Source organism: Cupressus sempervirens, chromosome 4 (genome assembly GCF_028749045.1).
Source record: "Cupressus sempervirens isolate cs-2001-9-10 chromosome 4, ASM2874904v1, whole genome shotgun sequence".
Classification (NCBI taxonomy): domain Eukaryota; kingdom Viridiplantae; phylum Streptophyta; class Pinopsida; order Cupressales; family Cupressaceae; genus Cupressus; species Cupressus sempervirens.
Genome location: NC_143121.1, coordinates 320,055,524 through 320,079,538, shown reverse-complemented (window position 1 = coordinate 320,079,538; position 24,015 = coordinate 320,055,524). Strand labels below are relative to the sequence as shown.

At 35.4% G+C, this 24,015-nt stretch overlaps 1 protein-coding gene across 1 annotated transcript in view; it reads right to left on the bottom strand.

The window, feature by feature from the left end:
• Positions 1 to 107, bottom strand: part of LOC149561319 (alpha-glucan water dikinase, chloroplastic-like) — a 154,438-nt gene extending 154,331 nt beyond the window's left edge. Inside the window, exon 1 of the mRNA XM_089825084.1 lies at positions 48 to 107. The gene's annotated coding sequence lies outside the window, so the exon portion shown is untranslated. The remainder of the gene's footprint in view (positions 1 to 47) is intronic.
• Between the last annotated feature and the right edge of the window lie 23,908 nt (positions 108 to 24,015).

Here is a 24,015-nt window from a genome sequence, read left to right as displayed (position 1 = left end):
CATGCCATGAAGATACAGATCGGAAACTGGAAAGTTACAGAAAATACCTCTTATATGTATGGATATATTCAATGTGTATACCGCCACTTCAACAAACCATCCACGGCAGACTTCGTTTCTTTGCTTCGCGAAGTTATGCGCCTGCAAAAATGTCACCGTGGAGGAACTGGGAAAAGAATCTCCCATCACCCAATATCGATGCGACACGTGGAAGTTTGCCACTGTTCAGATCCGACGTCTGTGTGAAAAGTGAATGGAGATCGGACGGTGAAGTTTGCAGCACAAGTCCCTGTAAAATATCAAACAGTGTGCCGTATGTGAGGTGTAGCGCGGTGTAACGTGAATCGAGGCGCCCGTTAAGGCTGAGCCACGTTTTAGATTTTTTACTTTTCACCTTCCTACATATTATTTGTCTGCCCTTTGCTAATTAGAAAATGTTATAATTTATGGTTTCTGAAACAGAGAGATACTCAGATATTTTGTTCGTAAAGATAAGAGAATTTAAAAATGAGTAGTTTAGGAGTTTGTGTAAAGATTTTTTTTTAATTTTCATAAAAGATGCCAAGAGTTCTATGGTATTTTATTGAAATGAAATGAAAGGTTTTAATGATGTCTATGAGACCATGGGACCAAAAGGTCACTTAAGCAGCCTATTGTAATTTCTCTAGGTTGTTTCTTTTGTTGTGGATTCGTATTAGGAACCTAGTCATCTTGTGTGATCTTGTTTCTTCAAAAAGTTCCTTCAATTTGCACCCTTGTAGTTTATCCTTCGACTCCTTGTAAATATATTCATAAGCAACACCCTATTTGATAAAGTGTCATTTCGTTTCCACCACTCATTTGCTACAAAAAGAACATATTCTCTCTTCCCACCCTTCTTTAGAGACCTTCCATCTACCAATTTCACATTGTAAATGATGGGAGTTGGTCCTTATTTGAGCAATTAAAATTTTGGTTCTTTCTTTAATTGTGGATCCTAAATATTCTTTCTCCCCATGTTCCCATGTTTGATTAAACTCTTTAACATATTAGTTCTTTTTCCTACCTATCAAAGTTGTCCACGTGGCAATTCTAAATTTCTCTAACACTCATTTCTTTATTTTTTTATTGGTGTTTGGACACTCTTGAGGGTTAATGTTCCATGTGTTCAACCACTTGATATTTTGTTTCTTCCACTTATTTGTCCTACCTTCTAGCTCCTCCTCAACCACCAATTTAGGCCAACAATGTTTATTCATATTTTCCACTTTTTTAGATAGCTTAGCAATCGAATAATTGTTACAACCACAATTGGGAACATGCCCGCCTCTTCCAAAAGGATCTTGTAAGGAACCATTGACTTGACCTTGAGGTTAATAGTAATGAGATGTTTATGGATTCTTTCTATTTGTCGCCATTTATGATTTGATACGTTGCTCCTCCATACCTCACAGCCATATAGAATAACTAGAACCACCAAAATACCAAAGAGGGTCATCTTAGTTTTCCAATCCCATAGTTTTGTTTTCCTTCATCTATTCTGAAGAAGGTAAGAGGCCTCCCATCCCCTTTGAATCCTTTTTCATCTACATGTCTCCCAACTTAATCTATAATGGAAGTCAATGTGGAGATATTTGTACTCCTCCACTATTTCTAATGACCTAGCCTCAAATATGAATGTGTGTTGTTATTTCTTCATTTTCAAAAAAAGATAATGACTTTAGTCTTAGCAATATTGACTTCCATCCCTACCTTCGAGAAAAAAGACTTTAGATTTTTCAAATGCTCTCTCAAACCTTGCACAGTTTTTGCAATAAGGTCATTAACATAAAGAAGTGATTTTATGATGTAATTTTTCAGTTGCACACCTTCTCCATTAGCCTTGTTTAGCCACTCTTCCAACTTATCAATATAGAGGTCGAAGAGAGTAGGTGACAAAGGACACCCCTATTTGACCCCAATGTCACTCCCAAAACATTCAGACATGTCCTCTTTAGTTTTAGTTTTTGCTTGACCATGTTTGTACAATTTATAAACAGTGGCCCTATATTCTTTTGGTACTTCCTATTCTTCAATTTTGTGCCAAAGTTTATCCCTAGGGACAGTGTCAAAAGCCTTCCTAAAATTCACAGAGTAACAAAAACTCTCATCCCCTTATTTTTCCCAAACTCTTTCAATGACATACCTTAGAGTGATGCACTAGTCAACGGTGGAGTGTTTTGGTCTAAAGCCAGCCTGACCCCTTGCGCTTTCTCCTCTATTTTGCCCAACCATTGATTTTATTCTCTAACATATTGTCAAAGAGTTTATCTTAAAGGGGGTTCACCATTATGTTGTGGTAATTGAAGGGATTGTTGATATCCCCACCCTTGTGTAGGGGTATAACGAGGCTAGTAGTCCAATCAATAGGAAAGCGACCCTGAGTGACCCTGTTAAAAATGTTCTTGATGTGTAGGGCCAAGAGATCTACCCCCCACTTCAAAATTATCATTCTAGCCCATCAATATCTTGTGGTTTGCCACTTGCAAGCCTCCTTATACCCACCTTAATGTCCTCAATATAAAATAACTTTGTTGTAGTGTTAGATATAGAAGGTGGGGCCTCTTCATTTGGCCTCTAATATAAGAGCTTTGCATAATCCAACCATTAAGTATTTGTAATATTGTTTTCCACTTGTTTTCTAACCCGTTGCAACTCTCTCCAAAATCACTTAGGATTGTGTTTCCCTAATGAGATTATCTCTTTCCTTTGAGAAGTCACATAATTATCTTTTTAAAATTTTATCAATTGCTTGTAATCCTTTATGTTTTCTTTTCTTTCTTTTCTCCCTTTTAGAGCTCTCTTTGCAACCTTGTATTCTTCATCATACCACAGATTAGCTAGAAAGGTGCCCTAAATAGACCCTCTTTGGTTTTGATCTCTTACATCCTTTTAAGGCACTCTGAACTAGGGGATCAACATACTATTGTTTAGGTGCTCATTCTCTCCATTGTTGGCCTTGGAATTATTGTTGTAACCAATTAATTGTATTTGTTGTTTAAGAGCATCACAAAATATCTCTTTATTCTCACAGTTTATGAAGGTTTTACCTGAATTGTGAGATTTTGTGCTATCATATTTGGTTTGTTCACCTTCGTGTCATCTTGCTCAAACATCATATTCAACAAATAAAGGCATGTGATCCGATTTTGATTATATAGGAAAACTTTCTATCCTGAAATCCACTAATTTGGGAATAGTTGAGTGTGAGCATATCACATAATCCACCACGCTTTTCCCATTTTACATTTTACAAATGATTATGTTAGAACTTGGCCAATACTTCATGTCATTGCAAATACCCTACTCATGCAGACTACACAACACCAACAACTCTACTCCAAAGTGTGATGCACATCCCTTCTCATTCAGAGAGATTCTTTTACTAAAATTATCTTCACATTTCTTTAGCCACAAGGGGTTACTATCCTCAACTAAATTGTTGCCCATCTGAATAGATTAATTACCTATTCTCCTAGCATTGAAATCTCCTACTAAGATTGTGTTTCTTGTAGAACCAAAACAAGAGATATCTTTCTTTAATGCCACAAAAGGGTCTTCATTGTCTAGTTTTCTCTTCTTATAAAACTTTAAGCCTTTAGGCCTGAATAACATGCAACCAACCATGTGATCTCCTCAATTTTCAGCAATATAAATATTGAAAAAGGAGAGGTGAGCATTTTGAATTTTAAAATATATAATAGAGATTTTAATCAAAGAGATGGAAAATAGAGTGGAGAGATTTTTTTTATGATCGATAATGGAGTAGAGATTTTAATCAAAGAGGAAAGCCTCAAGATTCAAACCCTAGCATTCACAAAACACGCACACGTTTTATCGTAATGTCCTTGGAGATATCTAATTGTGAGTGTCCAACAAATGAGGGTAGATTGACTTGGAATCCAATCTAGAGACCACTCTTCAATGTCTTTTGGCTCTAGCCTCTGGCTTTCTAAAACTTGGACATTGACCCATCAAACAAACTAGCCACCCTGACCTTCCCATCCTCTTTTGAGAACAAATCTTCCACCTTCAGATAATTTTGAATCCAATTAGCTTTTTCATTTCTTCTAAGTCACAAAAGCTTCAAGAGAAATCGACATTTTATCTTTGCACAAACCTCCTTGCTCGAAAAGGACACATATCTTTGATAGAAAAAATGGGGAATTATGGTGGACGCTTTTCATCTCAAATGGTCATCATATAATCCTTTAGGTGAGGTATAGATAGATGCTCATATTTAATCTTCAAAACCTTCTTCAAATCCACTAAGAAATCCTCTTTGGAAACTTTCAAATGGAGCTTCTTTGCTTTCTTTTTATCTAAAAAAAAATGCAAAAGGGTGGCCAAAAACACCGTAGATATCTTTGAATTAACTTTATAAGTTTATTCTTACAATTAAGAAAATCTTACCCAAGACATGTTGAACTACTCAAATGATAATTTTGTGGGAGTGATTCATGATGTCCTACAATCTCCTATTGCATAATTTCTCCAAGAAAGGCCATTTTCCTTTTAGGAGCCTTAACCTCTAGAAGAATTAGGGACTCCATGAGAAAAAAGAAAGATTTGCCACCAATTTCAATTTCACAGATCAAGTTGGAGGCACTAACTAAAATTGAATGAAAACAACTTGCAAAAAGTAGACACTCTTTGTTTTAAACAACTAAAGAAAAAAGAGGTAAGACATTTATTGAAGTGTCCCCAACCAACTTGGCTTCTCGATAATGTGGACAATTAATTATTAGAGATGTCACATGCCACGATTTCCTCTACCACTCGCCAACTTTTTCAAATTATCTCATCTCTCATGACATCATTAACAATTTCAATAAAAATAGCTTAAAGATCTTGGTTCCTAACTATTGCCTCTAACTCTAGCCACACTAACAAACAATCCAGAGATTAATGAAAGAAGATTAACCACTAACAATAATGACTCTCCTTTCCTAGTTAATATCAACTTCAAAAATTAGATTTAAAGATATTTTCTTCCTTCCATTAAAACTTGGAATTCAAATTCTCATAAAAATGGTCATGGAGGGATATATTAAAAAATATTTATTTTTTTATCCAAATCAGATTCATTACATCATATGTCCTTAAAATCCATCTTGCTAAAAAACTTCTTGAAAATATCAAGAGTTGTTTAAACTTTAAATAACTTCCAGCTACTTTGTTCTTCTACATTACACCAAGAATGAAACTCCATGAAACACATTCTACAACCTTTTTTTGTTAGAATAACCACTAATTTCCACAAATCTCTAATTCCAAAAAAATGTATAAAAGATCAAATTCAAAAATAAAGTTACCCTTTTAAACAAACTTTTTAACTAAAATGAGAAGCAATTGTGTCAAGGAAGATCAAATTTATCATGATGTTGTCCCCTATGACTCCATCTCAAGATTTGATCTTAAAAGAGAATCTATTTTTCCAAATACTCACTTAAAGACCCCAAGGTATAATATTTTATAATCCCTTTGGTAAAATTACGTCATTAACTCAACATGACAAATGAGAAATAAACAAAATAGAGGATTGCAATTAGTCAACATTTGCCCCACTTGAACACCAACTCAAAGTATATTTTAGATACCTATTTTTCATCAACATATTTCAAATACCTATTGATAAACCCTCATCTAGTTCTTATGTATGCTTACTATTTATTCCATTAGCACTCAGATTTGTCATTTGACCTACTATTGTGTTTTATTCTTTATAAATATGGTTTAAAATAACTCACTCAAAGGACTTAAGAAGATCATGTGTTCCTCTCAACATGAAATTTAGTGTCCAATTCATTGTTGATCTAGTCTTAAGAGCATTGATGATTAAAGTTGAGTCTCCTTCTATTTCTAACTTTTTTACTCCAACTTATCTATAAATAATGAAACCTTCTTGTAAATCTTTAATTTATACTATGTTATTTGTATCCTCCTCAAGAGACCTAAATAATTTAGCTACTATGAAACTATCCCTTGAGTAAATAGAATGGATTGCTCCTCAAACCCATGCACTACCTCCAGAGGCTCAATCAAAAAGTAATTTGTACTAGGCTTCTTTAGGGGGATACCATACTTTGAACTCTTCAAATCTTTCTTTTCTCTCCTCCATTTCCAACAAAGGTTGCTATTGTCCATCCAAACTATCTACCTCTAATCTTATCATCTTGATTAGTACATTGTGTATTTTTGAAGCTATGTGTTTGTAGTCTATTATTTACATCCTATATAATAGTCAAGCTTCTAATTTATTCAAAAGGCTTCCCTTGACATTTTTTTCCCTTGAAAGATTACACCATTCATTTCCTTCCATAATTCCTAAATTAGCAATTATGGAGAAGAAATTCACAAAATACCATATAGAGTTTATGAGTATATCCTTGGCCAATACCATTGGAAAGATTTGTGATCCGTCCCAATTCAACACATAACCATTACCAACAGCTTTTCATGAATGATGAACTTAATAGTAAATGATTAACCAATTCTTCATTATGCTCACATGTTTAACACAAATGGATGGACCTACAAAACCGACTTTCCTAAACAATTTTGTAGTTAGAATTGTACCTTAAAGCGTTTCCCAAAAAAAATTCATGCCTCTAGTAGACACATTTTATCCCAACATAAATTTATTAGAATCTTAGTCTTTAAAAACCCATGTTTTGCAACAATTTTTTGCATCCTTCTTTACAGTTTTAGTTCCTTGATTTACCTTCCACCAAATCAAAACCAGTTCTATTTATTTTTATCTAAGTATATTGACATTCTTATACATTTATTCTATTACTATATATTATAATTTAAAACATATTTTCATATCATATACATGTTGTCGAGTTTGATTTAGCCACTTTCAAGTCTAAAGACGATTTCAAGTTATATGGATGTGTTCATAATAGTAGGCTTATTTTCAAAATTCCAAAATCTATATCAATTTTTATCAATTTTTATATATTATATTTCAGTTAAACCTATCCCTTTCCTACATCTTTTTATCCTTAAGATAGGTTTACAAGAATCCATTTTTCTATTCCTTCAACAATGTTCATGCAAAGAAACACACAATTGCTTGGAGAGGCAACAACAACTTATCCATATCTACTTCTTATCTAGGACCAACTAAACACAAACATATGTAATGTATTGATATGTTCTTTATTTTAAAAAATTCAAAGCATTTATTTCATTGATAGAATATCCATGAGCCATCTCTCATCCTTAGAAGAGAAATCGATGTTTTTACTGAATGAAGAACATTACAAGTATATCTCAAACAACTCGCAAAATTGAGGATGGATTACAAAATAGTTTTAATGAAAGCGAAAAATGCTACACATCAAGCAAAAACTAGTAGAGAGTACAACATTTCGATTTGGTTCATTAAAATGAACTTCAATTTGGAGGTGGAATAAAAGGAACTTGGATTTGCACAATAATATTAGTAGCATTTGCATGATTGAGGAATGCTATTTCCCTCATTCCTACATATGTTATGTGGGTTTCCCTTAATTGTACATTATGTACAATTTGGTTTCTAGTTGCTAGTTGTCTTTTTTATGGTTGTAGCTATGTTATAGTTATTTGTTTTATGATTGGAGCAAGATTTGCCTTTCTTAGATTATTCTTTTGTATTATATTCATTATTTCAATAAATAAAAAGATAACATGTCCCCTACTGACATGGCAATAGCCTTAAATATTGAGAATAAACAAATATAATATTGAGAATCATTAGACAAAGTAACTAATAGAGTTTCACTTATTTTACATTACAAGTTTACAAGTATAATATATGTTCAATTAAATAATTGTCCTAGGGGAAATGTGTAAAAACCCTAGCCGTCTCCCAAATTAATAAATGAATGCACAGACTTTTATTTGCAATATTTACTTATTTCCAATTTATATTGAAATTTTTTTAGTTGATAAGTGATAACAATTACAAGAAGTTTGAAATGATATAATGAATTTAGAAGTTAAAGCTGGAAACATATTTTTTTGGCATTTAATATGAAGAACCACAAATTAGAAATATATATATTTATTAATGGCACCTGAGCTGTAAGTAACTTGCTAAGTCGTACCATGAAATATCCCCCCTATTGCTCTTGTGTGCCACTTCACTAACCAAACTCAGTTGCAAATTAAAACTATCCTCTAGCTGTTAATGTTCAATGTTGAATGTAGGTAACTTGTAAAGAGCTAGTACTATCATGTGATCTCCAAACACCCCACATGGTTTGCTAAGATAAATAGCAGTCCCAACAATTGTTGACGTTGATTTCCAAACAATCATCTCAGCTACAATGAAGGTTAGAATTGTTGGCATTATGATACATTTTTGTCATTAGTTACAACACTTATTGGATTCTGAATGCTTACCGAGCTCTCACCGGACATTCCTTTGTAAGCCAAGCTTTACCTAGTTCTCAGTGTTTACCGAGTGATCGAGGTGAACAAAGAAGTCAGTGTTTACCGAGTGATCGAGGTGAACAAAGAAGTCAGTGTTTACCGAGTGTTCGAGGTAAAGAAAGGAATCAGTTTTGACCGAGTGAAGATGTACTTAGTATTGACCGAGAACTTCGTGATAACCGAGCTCCTGAGGTTATCAAGGAAATTAATTTTACCAAGCTCAGACGGTTATCAAGGAAACTAACTATCACCGAGTCACAAGGTTCTATCGAGTGTTTCCTTTGATCACCGAGCTACAGTTCAGATAGAAGTGTTCACCGAGTGACATCTCTTCTACCGAGTCTCCAGTGGTTACCGAGTTCAGAACTACTTGAAGTGTTTAGTATGGACCGTGCCTTCACTTCTACTGAGTGCATGACGATGCCGAGTAACGCAGTGGACGCCGAGTATCAGAAGGACACCGAGTCAGTTCAGTGAACCTGAGTTTTTACCTTGGGCCGACTTTGTATAAGAGATTTGCACTTGTTGTTTTGGCCGACCTTGCATGTATTGTTTATTTGGATGGTATATATATACAATGTATTGTATCATTCAGATATAATGGTAATAGTAATGGAAATGAATGAAAATGTGAAAGTGTGAAAGAAATACATGCGTGCGAAAGTATGTGTGCTGAGTTGTGAAGGTATTCAGCAAGGTCAAGTTTTGGAGCAGAAAAGTTTTATCTATCACATCAAGGTGAATCTGAGCATAGCGGATCTTATCAGCAATCAGTTGTAATCAGATCCACTGTTTCATTCTAACAGGTGAATCAGTTTTTATAAATCCTTTAACAAGGTAGACTTAACAGTCTTTTGTAAATCTCCTAACAGAGTGCATACTTTATTGTATGTTTGTAAATCCTCTAACAAGGTGGATCTAGCAATCCTTTGTGCTCCTAACAGGGCAGATCACCAGAAGTGGTCATTGTAAGCCTTAACCGGCCAACTTCATACTGCAGTAACGAAGCTTTGTGGGTTTCATCCCCACCCCAGTTTTACTTTCTATTTGGAAGGTTTCTGGGTCACCAAATCTGTGTGTTCAAGTGTTGCAAATGATTTTGTTTCATGCTTACAGTAGGTTACTTGGATGAATGGTGAATATATCAGTATGCAGTTTTATTGTTTGAAATTTTAGAAGTTACTGATTCACCCCTCCCCTCTCAGTAACTTTTCATATCTTGAATATTTCCAACAAGAATATGTTGTGAGGGCTTAGATATATTGTCGTCTCCTACTTTTATTGCAATCAAATCCCTCTTCCAACCATTGCAGTTAGTATGCAGGTTATCCAACACTAAGTCGACCACCATAATAATGGGGACTTCCAGCCAAAAAATGTAACCTCCTTAACTCAAATGTAATTGCAGATCTTCAAGACATTTCTTAACCAACACAATGCTTCCAATTTGATCGATCAACAATGTAAACAAACTCCTTCGTAGACACAACACAGTAGGAGAATCCAACAAATATCGAATTCACTATACTTCAGCAATGGAATGAAAACACTTCTCAGCTACAGTGATGAACAATAGAGAAGTAAGCTAGACTTAGCTATACCTCAGTAGCTAAGCTGCAAAAGAACTTCCAAACTCTTATACATCAGCGAGGGCATACAATTAAGAACCTAAGAAAAAGCCACAAAGGCACAAAATCAAATCTATAATCAAGCATGCTTAAATCATCAAATGGGCTCATATTTATAATCTCCAAATGGCACAAAGTTTCCCAAATGAACTTCACTTAAGAAGTTCCCACACACAACATTAAAACATAATAAAGTGTCATCTTAAACTAATTTATTAATTACTTTTGGCTCCAAAAATGACCTTTTCCACCACAACTTCAAATTCTAACATGTAAGGCCACTATTTCTTGTTCCCAAGATTTAAAAAATTTCATCCTGGTTCCAACGAGCTATGATACTGAGGTGACCAACCAACAACACCAACAAAAATAATGACCTGAGTGTATTTAGATGAATAATAATAATAATTCACCCATCTTGCGAAAATAATTGAAGAAGCACTAGAATTGAAATTTGACAACACCAAAGTGATCCTGATGATGAAAGACGATGAATAGACCTGACGGGGTGACTTACTATAAATAAACACTCCCTTCAAAATTCATGGAGCCCAAACTGGAAGCCCAAAATAAAAACTGAGATCATCCTCCAACTCCTCTAACTCAACTGAGCTTGTTGTAACGAACAAATTAACTTACTATAAATACTAAGTCCCTCAAAAGGAGCCAAAACACACCATAGGCTATTGGAAAGCCTATAACCACACAACTGAGACCCTCAAATCCTACTATCATCTCATGAGGGTTGCAATGGTGAGTTGACTTGGCCAACTGCAGGAACCTACTAAAAATGGCAACATTACTGTGAGGCCTTACCCTGACCCATCGCAGCATAGTGATACATTGTTATTATTTTGATACTCATGACTCGAGATGTCGAGACATTATCTGATGCTTAGAACATACTAAATTATTTCATGCTGTGTGATGTTATTTTCATATATTTGATGTTTGTCATTTAATGTTTTATGCATATGTATGTTGATGAAATCAGTAAATGTAGGATTGATACTTTTATTTAAGAGATTTTAAATGGTTAAGAATTAAGTAGGATGAAAGAAACCCTGATTGATGTATGTTTCAATTTATGTGAATTTCTGATACGTGTATATATATATATATATATATATATATATATATATATATATATATATATATATATATATATATATATATATATATATATATATATATATATATATATATATATATATATACATGTGATTTTACGAGACTACTGATGTGTGCAATGAGTGTGCAGGATGTTTTAGCCGAGAAAATCGATGGAGGAACAAAACTGATCTCTATGTGCTAATTTTGGAAACCTTGTTGTTCATAATTCAAGTATTTTAATTGTGAGATGTATGTGTGTATTTTCCTATGATTAGTGAATGTTAATGTTCGTAACTATGTTCTTTTAGTGTCGCTTGACACTCGTGAATTGTTTGTGCTCTTTAGCGTGCTAGTTAGGGTTAGCTAGGTAACCTTTGGACCTAGGTCAGATTCAGTTAGTGTCTTATTTGCTAATTTGGTTCTTAATCGAGTTTAGTCACCCTTAATCTAGATTAGTGCTTAATCTGCATTTTTAGAGTTGTTAGATGGTCCTAATTAATTCCTAGCTTTTGTTTGGTTCCAAACCTATTTCTAAGGCTTTAAAACATGAAATATTTATACCCAAGGGGTATGGGTATGGGTTGGGGGTCTTTTCCAACCCCTACTGTTGACTTTTGAGATCACTCAAAAAGTCTCATTTTACCTTTGTGCAAAAATTGCAAGTGGTTATCATGAGTTGCATCACCTCAACTCTACTTAGTGATTAACCATAGTGTGGGGTGAGTTAGGAGCTTCTAGATTTGTAGGTGGGTGAGAGAAGTTATTGCTCCTTTTGGTGGGTGAGTTTGAGGCTTATTTAGAGGCCCTTCTTGGACTAGTGGAGGTTGTCACCCATTCTCTACATTTAGAGAGGAGTCTTGGAAGATTGAAGCAAGGAAGGGAAAAGCTCTACTCAAACTTGTTCATTTGCCATTACCTCTTGTGAAGGTAGGAATTCTCATCTCCCTTGTTCAGATTTTCATGCTTGCTTCATGCTTATGCTACCTTGTTGATGTTTGAATGCTTGTATGATTGTGGGTATGTTGGGAAGAATTGAAACCCATGTTTTTTTGAATGTTTTCTTTTCTTGTTTATGTTTGAATTTTGAGATTTTCTTGCATGGGTGTTTTGGTATTACTCACCCTTGGATAGGGCAGAAGTGACCAATTTTGGGAAAGGTCTTTTTAGTTGGACTCCAACCAGTGTAGAGTCTCTTCTCAGGATGAGAAGGGGGAGAGAGGGTAGGGTGTTATGGGCCCCTACCTGTCAGCACAAACTTCGTATGAGTATGGCATGTTAAAATGGAAGAACGGAAATTCTTGGTTTATAGCCCCGATTGGGCATCTATTTTGGTGTTGTGCTCGACTTCTCCTGTTGGAAGAATCCACCTTTCCCTAGTTTTGATTCATTGTGAATCCTATTGTGATAACCTTGTATGAATATGCATGTTTGAATTGTTCTTGGTCATGCTTGTTATCACCTGATCAGATTTTGTTCCCTCCATGGTTCTAGAAATGTGTTGCAGAAATTGTTATGAATCCTTTGATAAGGGTTATGAAGAAAATTCAATTAAATTGTTGTAATTTTGGGATTGGAAATCCTATGTAATTGTATTTCATAACTTTGTTGTAATGGCAACGTCGCCGGGTTTTCTTCCTGGTTCTTTCCCGGTTGAGCCTTTGAATCAGGTTTGCCAATAAAATGGTGATTGAGTAATATTGCTTATTGTGTGATTTAATCGTAAAATTTTCAATTAGATGGATGCACATCAGAAATAAGATGATGGTTTAATTAAGCAAAAAATTTAAGTTTTCCTTATATGTTCAAAAATGAAAATTATGTTAAGGAAAGAAAATAATGGCTAAGGTTGACATATTTCAATTCAAGTTGTATAGGAGATCAAATAACTATGGTGTTAATGTGACACAAATGATTGTATCAATGTTTTAAATCTATTCAAAAAAAAAATACTGCTTAAAAAAAAAAAAAACATTACCTTGTAAATCTATACTTAGAAAAATATGTCAAAAAAAAAAGAGTTTCAAGAGAGTAAAAACTCTCTGTCTTTTGTATGGGAGAAACAAATTAAATGCCCTTTGAAACAGAGAATATTCTCTTCAAAAATTCTCTTTTAAATCAATTGTAAAATCTTGAAAATTAAAACTAAATTGATAATGATATTAGAAAAATGTGTATAACATAATTTAAAACTAAATATCTTCTTATCTTTTTCTTACCTACATTTCTTTTTGGCTTCAATGCTTTCCCCTCTTTCCTTGTTGGTCGCAGCTCTTTTATAAGGGTTGAAAAGACATTATGTTGTAACATATAAACTAAGCCAGTAAATGGTTATGAAGATGATGTCACTTTGTACCATCTCATCTTCCTTGCAAGTTATAAACCTCCAAAATGTGCTAGGTTTGGCCTTGATGGAGATTGCTTTGTTTTAAATTCTTTTGCCACCTTTTTTTTGTTGGTCAGCGCTTGCTTTATGGGTTGGGGGTCTTGGGAAGCGCTTTGAAGAGCTGACGTACTTGTAGCAAAGTTTTAATGGTGTTGGGTGGGCGTCAATTTTGTTGGCAGGAAGATTTTAGAGTTAATGATGTTAAACTTTGCATTGTTATTCAACTTGATCATAGGTAAGCGCTTCTTTTTGGGGAGTATGTGTTGTCAGTTGTGGGGGGAGTCGATTTGACATGTAGGAAGTCTAAAAATCCGCCCAGGCTTGGTTTGGAGGAGTGTATGGGGGGTGAGTGGATTTGGTAGGTTAGGATGTAAGGAAACCCACTTGTCAAGTGGGCTAGGATGGTATGATGTTAGGTTAGTAGGTGTTAGTAGGCGTTTAGCTATTTATAGATTAGTTAGTTTGTTTATTTAATTTTAGTTGTGAAATATTAAATGTTTAATACTAAGTTTTGTTTAATTGTAGTTAGTTTGTTTCAATAGTATTAGTTGTTAGTATTGATGTTAGGTTTAGTTAATATGTTAGTTTAGTTTATATAATTTATTTTGTTTTGGTAATTGTTAATATATTAGTTTATTTTGTTAGTTAGTTGAATTTATTTTTTATTTTTAAAATTGTAAGTAGTTTATTTTAGCATGTTAGTTAAATTAAGTTAGTTTAATGCATTAAAGTTTTATGTTAGTCTTTCTTATTGTTGTTTAGTAGTTATTTGTTTAAAAATGTTACTGTAAATTTAGTTAGTTTTAATTTAATGTTAAACTAATTTTTGAGCATTAAGTAGATTTAATGTTATCGGTTTATTGGCTATTTAAATAAGTTTTAATGTAGGTTCGATTGATTAGATTTTGCAATAAATTTTAAACCCGAATTCATTTACATTGTTATTTAAATAATTTTCTCATATCGTAGTAAGTAAATGTAATAACATAACTTTTGATAAGTAGGAGATGATTTCCACAGCTAGTCAAATTGTGATGTGAATATCAGGATTTGACTAGCTGTGGAAATCATCTCCTACTTATCAATTGATGAGCTTAAGGGGCTTTCTAATGAATGGTTCATAAGGCACGACACTTGGTGAAGGTTTTGCAAATGGGGTTGCAAGCTTTCGGTTTAACTGTGGAGGAAACTCCGTAGTTAAGCGCGCTCAGGCTGGAGTAGTATTGGGATGGGTGACCTCCCGGGAAGTCCCGGTGCTTCACCCCTATGAGCATCACCTAGATCCAATGAGTGCTAAGTGTTCCATTTATTCTCATGAGAGATGGATTCATGTTGAATCACTACTCATGAAACATGGGTCATCGAGTTTGACTCAAAATCACACAGTTAAATCCTGATATTCACATCACAACATAACTTTTGTCGATGTCAATTTAATAACAAGAGTATTAATTTAAATAGTGTAGAGAACTTTACTTAAACTGTGATCACAAACTTATCAAACTTAGAGCATTCTAATTATTAATTTTTTAAAAAAAAAATTGTGGTCTTGCCCTCGTAGTTTGGGCATGACAATTACAAAAGGACCCACTAATTGTGCACCCTAAGTTTATGCACCCTAAGGACCCCTATATATCATATTTCTCAACATTTCTTTGTTTTCTTTACATGCAACTTAATCTCTAAAGTTATTGTTTTAACGTATGGGTAGTTACCACAAACACACAAAGATTCATGTTCATATATACTAGCTAAATGCATAGCTTATAATCTTTTTAAGTTGTTGGAACTCTATTTTAACCACTATTTTCTTATGTAATCTACATTTTCAATAAAGAAGAAAAAATCATTATCTCTACATAGGTTAAAAATTGGTCATTCAGAAATGGTGATGTTACACATGTTCATAGATGCCTTAATACCCACTAAAAAAATACACAACTTGTCTAATACATATTCCTCTTACAAATATTCACCAATACGAATTTACAAATACTCTAATTGTATGTATTTTAAAAAGCATGTATTAATACATGTAGTAAGAGAAGTAATCAAATGAAAAAAAAGGATCAAGTAGTTGCACTAATAAATTATTAAATAGTTATAAGTATTATCCACTCTTCATTTTAGATTAATCAAAACTATAATATGAAATAATTATAATAAGTATTAATTATTATAATTAAATTATTATATATTGTTCAAATATAATTAATATTGTTTAGCTCACAAGGGTAGATGAGTTGGCTTGAGGTTGTGGTTAGTTCCTCATGGTCTCAGGCAGCTAAGGGACACCCCATGTAAATAATTATTTTTAATTAGCAATGCAAATAACATATTAATCATTTTTAATTATAATGATCTTCAATAATGATTAGTTAGTCAATTATTCTTAAATTTTTGCTCCATTTTTCTTATACTTAGAATGAAATACCAAATGAGTTAAAATATATTGTGAAATATTTTCATGGTAGTGAGTATTGCCCTTGTTGTGTTATTCTTTGGTAATGTTTGCATTATTTCAAATAAAAAAAGATAATGTATTCCTAGTAACACAACAATAGTCTTTGAAAATATTGAAAAAAATACAAAATTCTTGTAAATTCTTCCTACAAATATTTTTACCAATTTTTTTTTTTTTTGCAAATACTCTAACTATATAAAATTTTAATTATTATGTATTGATTGTAATCTTGTTTGTAACTTTTCATAACATAAATTTTGTATTATGCATTTGTCCTAAAAAACAATTTTAGAGTAAAATCTCAAGTTGTCTTATAATTATTTTTAAAAATATAGAATTATTATTTTACTATGAATTTTGATAATTTAAAAATGGTCTATTTGTCTAGACCTATAATCTCTTATAATTGTTTAACTATTGAAACTTGTTGATTTTCTTTTAATTTAAAGTGAAAATATAAAACACTAAATTACTCCAAAACTTTAATTTAAAAAAAATCCATAGCTAAAGTTTATGTAGAACTTGCTGTCTTTTATACTGCAAAAATAATTTAAAAATTGAATAAAAAATAATTTAAAATTTGAATAAACAATAATTTTAATAGATTCTTCAAGTTGCAAGGATCTAAGACCACTCAGATTTTGTTATAATAAAGCAACGACTATAGTGTCTCCAAAATTTTGAGATACATCTTTACCATTAAAAAAGAAGTATAATAATTAAATACATCCTCAAGACCATCTAAAATCAAATGCGGTTATTCATTTTCTTGTCACACAGTGAACTTCATTATTTATTTAATAATTTATGTGGACGTATTTGAAGTTGAAATCAGATATTTATGTAAAATATCTGAACATTTATTTTAGTTGGCGACAGCCATGCTCCATTCGAAATGATAAGATCTGAGCGCGATGCCTTTCTTGGATCTTGTATTAACTTTAACAAATCTTTTGAAAAATTAAATTTAAAATAAAAGAAATAAAAACAATAACCCCACCAGAGGGTATCTTGGTTTAAAACACGTGTTTGCTCGTCTCCAATTGCCTTCTTCGGGATTCCGCGGAAACAATTTTGTTTTTTTAACTTTATGAACCTTCGTTTTCCTTGGACGAAGAAACTCATCTCTGTCTTCTCAGAAAATTTGACGTTTGCGTTTGCACTAAGTAAAACTTGCAGGGGAATCGGTGCCTTTTTATGTATCTGAAGTAAATTTGCATGGTTTTGGGTTGGCTGGCTTTACGTATATGCATCTGATGAAATCTCTTTTGTAATCAGTACCTTCTTTAACAAAAAAAAACGCCTCAAGCCTTTCATAGAATCGGTACATTTATTTATTGCAAAGGTGTTTTTTCGTTTATTTATTTTCATAATAGTGTGTTTTTATTAATAGTTATTAAAACATCTAATTATAGCTTTTGTTCATTTATATTTCAATGATTTTTTTTTTAATGAATAGTCCTTTTTTATTAATAAAATTTTAAGTTACATATTCGTAAAAAAGGGGTTGGGGATACAAGGATCACCTTGCGAGAGTTCAAACGGTCAAAGGCCAAAAACTTAACTACTCGTCAAAAAGACTATAAGAATGCCCCAAGCTGCAAGAGTGATGTCAGCCGAGTGGGGAGAATCACGATCATCAAAACACCATATATCAACGAGGTTAGTGGGTGGTTCAGGAGGAGTCCACCCATCAGCAACAACATCAGATTTATATTTTTCCTTATCTTCATCTGCTCTAGGAGGAGAAATAACCAAGTCTAGTCCCAGATAAGACCACTTGGGATCCCTGGTGGAGGAGGGCCAAGCATCAATAGGAACAACTGGGGACCAACCAGAACCATGCCTCGGGGGAGGAGAGAGTGAGCACCGACAGCCTCCAAAACCACCAATGGGTGAGCGTTGGGGACGCTGTGACCTAGGAGTGTAAGAGTGGCAAGCAAAAGAGTTGCGTCCACACAGCGGCATTTAGTTTGTCGAAGCTATATAAGGTGGCACCCTGGCCACTATACATGGTGCATTCCCTCAGTAAGCCAAAAGCTCCTGAAGGTGGGCCAACTCTAGAGCCACCTTGTCAGTCCATACTTGAATCTGCATCATTACATTGTTATATATACAAGTTTTAGTGTACATAAAACATTGACATCAAGAAAGCTGTGAGAAAATAAGCCAGTGTTTCTATCCTTCCAAAGAGTGATCAAAATCTCCAATCTGAAAGCATGCCAAATATGAGAGTATTTAAAGGGAGCCTAGGCGAATCCCCCAAGAAAATCATATGCCAAGAAAAGGTTGAAAGGCCTGAAGAAAGCACGAATCCAATGCCAATACTGTTGGGCACATCTAAAAAACCATAAACTATGCAAAAAAGTTTTTGGTTGCCCACAAAAAGGGTAACGGGAGTTTGGGATACCCAAATGCTTAAGCCAAGGGCCCAAAGGCAACCCTTGAAAGAGTATGCACCAAGCAAAGTGCGCAATCTTTGGCTCAATGATAGCTTTCCAAACAGTGGTGAATCTAAGTCTCCAAGTATGTTGAGAAGAATGCAAATGCCAATGTTGGTTGAGCACATCCACCATATGCAAAAAGGGGACCAACCACTTTAAACCTAACTTAGGCTTATAGCTGGTCATGGAAGTGGCAAGGTACCATTTCCAATCCTTCCACGAAGGCTTAATTGACTAAATACCAAGCTTGTGTAGCATATGTGGGGGCACCATAGAAATTAGAAGATCAAACGTTTGGTGATCTGGACGGGCTATGTAGAACTGCGCCTGTATATCTTCCCAAGAGCAGAGGATCATGGTGACTCTAGAAAATAAATCTTTGGGAGTTCTGATGCCATGTTTGTAAAAATGCAATACACTGGCTCCGTGGACTTTGGCCAAAGGGATTCCTTGAATAGTAAACAAGGTAGGCCACCAAAAGTTATGTTGCTTCGTAGAGAGACCATCTCTGAACTCATCCCCAACCTAGCAAAGCCAAGGCTTGATGGCTTCCCAAGCGTTCCAAATGCCCTTAGCAATGAAGGTGCCCTAGATTTGCAATGGTGCGGGAGTAACCAAAAGAGTTTGAAAGCCAATCTCCTTCTAGGTAGGCCGATTGACTAGGAAGCTTGAAGAAATGCAATGCCGCAAGAGAATTTTCCAAGCCTCTTTACCAGTGAGGGGGCGAATGACCCACTTGGCACAAAGGACAACAACCTACTCTTGGGTAGAGAGAAGGCTAAGGCCACCTGACTCCCTAGGTAGAAAACAGAAGTCCCAAGCCACTCTCTGAAAGCCATGATGAGAGGTGTTTGTAGCCCAAAGGAAATCATGCAACAAACACACAAGCTTGAGGTAGGAGGCCTTTGAGGGTGCCCAACGAGAGGAATAGTAAACATGAGTGGCTACCAGAACTTTGGAGCACATCAGGAATTTGCCAGCTAATGAAAGAGGTTTGATAATCTAGTATTCCAACTTCTTCTCTATCCTGGCAAGGACAATATTCCAAAGCTCCACGAAGGAGGCTTGAAAGGCAAAGGGTATGCCAAGAAAGAAAACCACTTCACCATGTTGAATCTATTTCCATTGATACTGGTTAAGCCATAGCGGCCCTAGAAGTAAGGATTTTCTATAACAAAGAGTCTTGTGCCACTGAATGGATGAGTCAGAAGCCAAGCAAAAAGTGTCCAAGCACTGCAAGGAATGTTTTCCTCCTCCTCAATGAGAGTGAGAAAGGAATCATCGGTGAAGTGACCATTAACCAATTGCTCAAAGGAGTCTGGGAGAGCAATGTCACGCACCCAACCAACAAAAATTGCATTAGCAAGTAATCACACCCCTCAGTAACCAGCACATAGAAAGCATCGTGTGAGAGGGAAACCTTGGCGAATAGATCTATAGAGCCCAAAGGGATCAGATTGCCGCTCATCAATGATGAGGCATGCAGAGGCATCCCCAAAAAGCATTTGGATCGATTACAAAAAAACTAGGCCAACCCCCAACGTCTGCAACATAGCTAGAATAAAAGGCCACTCAATACGATCATTGGCTTTGACAAAGTCAATTTTAGAGAACAGAGTCTCCTGTTTAGATTGACGTGCCCATTATGTGCCTTCCCAAACCAAAATGATATTATCTAGAATATATTTGGACTTAATGAAACTAGTCTGCTTAGGATGCACAATTTGTGGTAGAAGATGTTGAATCTTGAGGGAAGGGCTTTGGCAATGATTTTGTAGGAGACATTCAAAAAAGTAATGGGTTGCCCCTTGTGTATATCCACTGGGTCACGAGTTTTAGGTATGAATTTTATATTGGTTTTTTAAAATTATGGTCCCTAGAGATTGACTATGAAAAGCTTCAAGATAAACTTTATGCAAGTTGGGGCCTATGGCATCCCAAAATGACTTGTAAAATTCGTAGGGGAAACAATCACACCTAAGAGCTTTATCATCTGCCATGGAAAACACAATGTCCTTAATATATGCAAGCACAAGCATTTTCTCACAAAAAGCATGTTGCTTAGGTGCAATCATGTTGGAGGTAACAGAGATGCACATGTACAAAGCTTGCTCTCGCGCAACAGAATTGCCCTGTGTAGTGAAAACCTTCTCGTAATGGTGCGCAAAAGCTTGAAGAATATCAAGAAGCTCACACAAAGTTCGGCAACCTTCCTTGATTCTCTTAATACCAATAGAAGAATGACGAGCTCACAGAGCTTGGAAAAATTTCTTGGGTGCCCGACCACCAACCTCTAGATAGTGAAGGCGAGCCTTGATATGAGCTCCCTAAGTGACATAGCTATCGACAACTTGCTTCTAGTGGTGGAGGTTGGAAAACTAGATTCACAGATCTGTATCAAAGGGGCTCATGGACAAGGCTTCAGAAGCGATACATAGATCTTTGGTGGTAGCCTCATAGGATCTACGGTGGTACTTGGCTAGTTGCCTATCGTAAATGCGAAGAAACCTTGCAATACAGGTGAATGGCATCATTCCACCATTGAATCCACCCAATATGAGTGTGGGTTGAGGGTCCAATGTTGTAGATACACAAGATATGAGCAGAGGTGGGAGCATGAGCCAAAAGAGAAGTGTTGAGGAAAAATTGTGTTTTACAAGTATGGGGCTGAGTTGTTTGCTAGATAATGGGAAAGTAAATGGGATAGTGATTTGACAAGGTCACATCTGACAGGGGAGTGACAGGTTACTCCCTATCTCCAAAGAAGGAGAAAAAAGATTGAGTCATGATCATGGCGCAACCAAGCCTTTTAAAAACCCTGTCAGAGTTAGCTAAAAATTAGACCAGGTATGCCAAACCCCACTAGGATGACGACGGTTAGCATTGGAATCAAACAAGCCCAATTTATTACGCATGTAAAACTAGGCTTCTCTTTCGCCAGTGATCTAGCGAAAAGCCAATAATCCAACTTTGTCATACGTCAACACGACCATGTTAAAATCTCTACATAAAACCCAGGTGGCGGGTGGTAGATGATCTGCCATCCAATGCCACAACTAAGAGTGTTCCATCGTATCATTGGGAGCATAAACATTAACAACACCAATGGAATAATTTTGAAAACACAATAGAACCCACATAATTCTTTGCATGCAATCTGAACCATGTGAAATAACTGAAGAAATTAAATGAGGTGAGAGAATTGTAGCAACACCACCTTGACCAGCTTCATGCTGGGAAGAAAACACGGCACTATTTGGCCATATAACTCGATAGGTTCAGTTGAGAAGAAACCCAAAAAAATTGACTTCTTGAAAGCAAAGAAAATCTAGGTGACCAAGTCTATGCCTAGTATCACCCAATGTAATCACCCAAAAATTGTCATCTAGACCATTAGCCCCCTTCTCAGCATTTTTGCTAAATTATTAAATCATTTGACTATATCAAATCTTTAAAAATCAATTTATTTGATTTTATCCTATAATTTGACCATTATATCGTAAAGTTCATATTTAATTAAAAGGAACATCCCCCCCCCCCCCACAAATTAAATAAAAAGACCCTTTCACCACTTATCCTAAGTTGCACACATAAAGCATTTCCCCCAATTTAGAAATAAAAGATAAGACTTTTTGTCTCACATGGAGATGCAAAAGTTAACTCTTCCTTATTGGTGGAAACGATCTTGCACATGGATCATCCAAAGTCAACCCTCCACCCTTGATTAGATCTTCTTGCCTCATGATCTCCACCCTTCGTACTTCTTTAAAATAGAGAGCTCTCTCCTCATCTAGAATGAATCATCTTTGCATTACTATTATGTTGCAAGCCTTGGAGCTTGTGGAGGATTTGTGGCTTGATATTCATTCTTGCCTAATATTCTAGTTTAGTTTCATATAGAATTAGCATAGTTTTCTTTGTGCATTAGAGTAACATACTTAGCTAATTAGAGGGATTGCAACATTTCATATTGCTAGATTAACTCACATTCCTTACATTTCATATTAGTTTAGCTACATCTTGCATAACATTTTCATGCTAGTTCTTGGACACTAGCACTCTTGCTTTTGTCTTTGAATCTCCCATTTCATGGTGTACTTGCAAGGGGTTGCATCTCTTAGGCTCAGCTGAGAGCCCTCTAATGTTCATTTGTATTCCTTTGCACTCCATGACTAGGGAGCTCTAGGTCACCACTTGGGACTCTCAATCTATGAGATATCTCAAATAGGACCTAGAGAAGTGTACATTCTAATATGAACAACAAATAAAGTATTTTTGAAGGAGGTTTGTTAGCCCCCACACATTTCAAGATAAAAAAAGTTATCATAAAAAGGCTTGCATGCCATCCTTGTCCTCGAGAGATGAGAAATTATTATGCAAGAACGTGATGGAAGGGTTGAGAGAGGGATCTCCAATGGAGATGAACCTCCTCTTCTCCCTACCATCAATATCCTCGCTTCAACCATCTGGGCTACGTAAATGATGAAAGTATTGTTTAGAAATCATTGAAGCCTCTTGTGGCGCAAACCCAGTTGGTCGAGAGTCTGTATCAACAGAGCCCATCATCCCCTAAGAACCATAGTTTGGAGGAAGCAATGACAAGAGCAAATGGACCGGAGAAATCGATGACGCCAAACTAGAGGTGGCCTAACCAATATCCTGTGAGGGTTGTCTCGCAACGGAGGAACCTACTTTAGAAGCAACATTGCTTTTGCCTTTCTTGACGACACTAGTCCATTCATCTTTTTTCATAGCCTCAGTAGGCTTAACCTTCTTGGTTGGTTCCTTCTTGTGCTCGAGCAAGGGACAATCCCTAATCTTGTGCTCAACAAATTGGCATCAATAGCAAGTGTTTGCGAGGTTCAGATAAAGTGCCTTCTAGGAAAAGGTGATAGAACCAATTTGGATATCCATTATTTCCTCCACACAAACCCTGCGTCGAGGATGAACATTGTAGAACTTGTCAAGCTCAAGGTATATCACCTTGTCAACAGTTTGTGTAATAGCTTGCAAAAAGGACCAACATGGTATAGGGAGACTTGGAAATTTAACCCAAACTAGGACTTTAAGCTTTCAGTTTTCTAAGATGGTAAAGTCTCTAGACCATCTTTGGAAGACCAAGAGGGAAGACCGAACATACCAAGGCCCACGAGTGAACACATGATCGACCTGACTAGGGTTACCAAATTAGAACCAAAAAAAAACTTTTGTGAGGCATTGAACTTCCTCAAGGTGGACATCTTGCGGTGCCCAAACCTTGGAAACCCACTCATGAAGCATGCTAAGGAGTGCGGCCAAAATAAAAAACCTATTAAGGTCTGTTGCTCAAGTCATGTACAAGCAGAATCAAAATCTTTCACATTGTGAACAATATCAGGAGAGGACTTACCTTGTGGAACACCTTGCTAATGAACTTGCGAAGACGTTTTCTCAGAGGAGCCATTAGCACCGATAGCAACAAATCCAACATCAAAATCAACATCAATTGTTGGGCCAGAGAAGGCCAAGGCCATTGTAACCTAAAAGGTATCCTGTAGTAAA